General features: G+C 37.2%; 1 non-coding gene across 1 annotated transcript; it reads left to right on the top strand.

Annotated features, from left to right (window-relative positions):
- The first annotated feature begins 340 nt into the window (after positions 1-340).
- On the top strand, positions 341-447 carry LOC132625315 (small nucleolar RNA R71). The gene has a single exon (XR_009576751.1). It is a non-coding gene; the product is annotated as a small nucleolar RNA R71 (small nucleolar RNA).
- Positions 448-3,745: the final 3,298 nt, after the last annotated feature.

Below are 3,745 nucleotides of genomic sequence, written 5' to 3' on the forward strand. Positions count from 1 at the left end.
CTTGGGCTTTCCCAGAACTTCTTCAACAACATTAACTTTCTTCGCTTCCTTTTCATCAAGTCTCTTGGTCAGCAAAGAAATATTGGTTGTTATCTGAGATAGAGTGTGCTGAGTCTCTTGATTCTCCTTCACAATGTTTTGGATCATTGGAGTTCCATAGGTTACACTGTTAGTACCACCCCAATGCCATGCTTGATTATGAGTAGTAAGCTGGTCAAGCAACTGAGTGATTGGGGCCTAAGTCTTATCCATAAAACACCCACCAGCCGCATTGTTCGCCACTGCTTGTTTCAATGGATCTAGCCCTCTATAGAACTTATCCATCAATATATAATCTAGAAAACTATGATTTGGAGATTTCTGCAAATATTCCTTGAATCTCTACCAAGCTTCTAATAGTTGTTCCCCCGAAAGTTGTTTGAAATCATATATCTTGTCACGAATTTCAGCTTTCTTGCTTGGCGAAACCATTTCTTGAGAAAAATAGCAACAAGCTCACGTATGAATAGTGTTGTGGGGCAGCTTCTCAAACCAAACTCTTGCTTCACCGGCTAAAGAGTATTTGAAAACTCTTAGCCGAATAGCATCATCTAAAACAACATTCTGCATATGTTGGGCACACACACCCACGAAATTATTCAAATATTGGTGAGGGTCATCATCGACAGAGTTTCGAAAATATCCTCCAAGTTTGAGCAGTTGGTAGATAGTGGACTCAATCTTGCAGTTTGCAACATTCACCGTAGGTGGAGCAATAGTAGATGTGTATTCCAACTCGTCTAGCATATCCGCAAAGACATTCTCAACCTTCACTTCCACTGGTGGGTCATGCACTTGTACAACCCTACCACCAGTTGTTCCACGTCCTCCTCGTCCCGCCATAATCACCTTATTCACAAAAACAGCAAACAAGGTGTGATGGAATAGAAAAAGACTTTAAGTAAAGCACAAACTCTTTAGTAATTTCAAAATCGTATTCCCCAGCAACGGCGCCAAAATTTGATACGCTCAAATTACACCTATTAAATGATATAAAGTGGACGATGTCAAATATAGTAACCCAACTAGGTTGGGGTCGAATCCCACAGGGAATATGGTGTGAAAATGTTACTAAAGTCGTAGAGTACTTTCTTGCGATCTAGTTTCATATTCCGTTGAGTTTGTAGAAAATTGGTTGTTTATTAACTAATTGCTTTGATTGTAATGAATATGATTAATGAAACCAAGGTTGTGTCCCCATTTAGATAGAGTGTATGCTATGAGTATTGATTCTTGATATACTTCTAATGAATCGTTGTAAGAATGCACTTAACCTCTAATAGAATCCCTAATATTTTCCAATAGTTAAGGATTATCTCTCTTTATGATTTTCCCAAATATAAAAGAGTGTATATGAAGAACAATTAATCTTGTTCCAAGTAAATTCCTTTTATCCCTAAGTGAATCTATTAAACGAGGGTTAATGCCCCGCGTTCTTGTTACTTGTTCTTACCAAACTCTAATTTATCTTCCTAAATAAAACAAGGTTTATGGCTTAAGTTAATGTTTGCAACCATCAAATAACAATCTAGAACAAAGAATAAGTAAATCCTAACAATCCATTATGCATCTATCAATTTCAATTTCCAATCACATAACACACATCCTGGGGTTCACAACCTTAGTAATTGATTTAGCTACTCATATTGGAGAAAGAACAACATAAGATAATAGAAATCATAATGCTTACGATTGATTGTGATAAGAATAAAGTAATTGCAATTGTCTTGTTCTCCAAAAAGCTTCAAGAACTATAAAGTATTCAATGCTAGAATAATAGAACTGAAATCTGATGAATAATAATCTACAAAAACCCGTAAATCTCTTGCTCTTGTCCGTAAATCGCTTGCTCTTGTGTCTACATCAAGTATTTATAATGGTCCAAGTCGTGGAAGATAAGTTGACAAAAGTGCCCCCGTGGATGTAAATATTATATGGTCTGTAAATCTCTTGCTCTTGTCCGTAAATTTGATGTCTGCTATCAGAATCTACGCCATTCTTCACGGACTGTAAATGTTTTATGGTCCGTAGATCTTGACCGTGAATTCAGTACTTAAACTTGGACTTGCTGTTGTTAATCTATGGTGGAAATTTACGGATCGTAAATATTCTACGCTCTGTACTTTTCTGCCATCAATTCTTTCTTCCCTGCAGTTGTTTCTGTAACTGATTTACGCCAACACTGACGGACCGTAAATAATATACGAACCGTCTTTCTCCTCCGTAAAATTCCATCTTCAATTGCGTCCACTTTTTGCACATCTTTTCTGCTCTTTTTTACCAAATCTCCCGACTTTCGCCATAAAAACACTAAATACCTGCAACATGACAAAAACACATAAAAGACCCTAACTTGCTTGAAAAACAAGTAAAACACACCATGAAAAAGCATCAAATGTGCCGAAATTACGCGGCACCTCTAGGTACCCACTGGTGGTCTAGGCTACAAGCCTGGAAGGTGTGCTTCTTGTTTGTTAAATACAGTCTGCGTTCACTCGTTGACATTTGTATCATTGCTGGTGATAATGGATGTACGTCATTTTATAACTCACTCTTGACGAAATTTCTTTTTCTCTACCTTTGAATTCACATTTTCCTATCTGGTCATTGAGATCTTTCCATATGCTATTTTTTTTTTTTTCTGTCTTTAGTTTGGAGATTTGAAAAGAACACTGTAATTTTTATATTTTGGACCACCTATTGGACCAGAATTTCCCGATTTGAAGGTGGTTATAGGGTGAGAGTTGAGTTCGTTCCTTGGATTTGTAGTTTGTACGGGGACTTTGACATCTACTTCGAGTTGGTTATGTCATTCTTTCTTTTTTCAGTTCAGCTAATATAGAGTTTAAATGGTAGAATATGTATGTGGCATAATCATGATTTCCTTCTAGTGGCTGTCGGACTAATTTGGCTTACAGTTTACTGCCTAGTATTTGCTTTTTACTGCACCCACACTTTGCTCCTTTTTATTTTACACGAATTTTCTTGAAACTGTAACAATAAAAGGAGCTTAAATAGTTTTTACTGAATATATGTTCTCAATTGCAGGATTCAGCTTATTGAATTTCGGTCATATGCTGGAGATTTCGACAAAAGTGAGCCTCTTTTAATCACTTGGATACAGTAACACATTTGCTCTCTTCATAACCTATTTCCTCTTCTTCTGTCGGGTCCAAGGCAGTTCTGCCTCCGGCGAAATTCAACTTGATAGACTGTTGTGCTCTAAACTTCATAAGGATAATTAGCAGGCTCCGCCAAATGACCTATCTGGTGAAGAATCTTTTTCATACTGTTAATAATGGAAATGGACCTAACTTATCCATACCTGTTGTTTACTCTGTAGGGATTCTTGAAGAATGGGTTGTATCAATTCTCCATGGAAGAAAAGCATTGGAACTACTAAGAAACAAGAATTCTCTCTATGTACTGTACATAGATCGTGTTATCAGAGTCGTGGCAAAGCAAGTTGGACAGTTGTCATTTCTGCGCGCAGAAGCTAAACCCACAGATTCTTGAGAACTTGTTTAGCTAAGCACTGACGTGGGGCTTTTCCCTTGTGAGCCGTAAGGAACTTGCTTTCAAAACAATTCTTCTTTCCTTTAAATTTTAAGTAACAAAGCATCTGCGATGACAGAGCAGTCCGCAGCTGCTTTCTTACTTAAAACTCAAAGAGTTCTTATCTAATTAATTCCCCGAGCATCGAAGA

This window comes from Lycium barbarum, chromosome 12 (genome assembly GCF_019175385.1).
Source record: "Lycium barbarum isolate Lr01 chromosome 12, ASM1917538v2, whole genome shotgun sequence".
Classification (NCBI taxonomy): Eukaryota; Viridiplantae; Streptophyta; class Magnoliopsida; order Solanales; family Solanaceae; genus Lycium; species Lycium barbarum.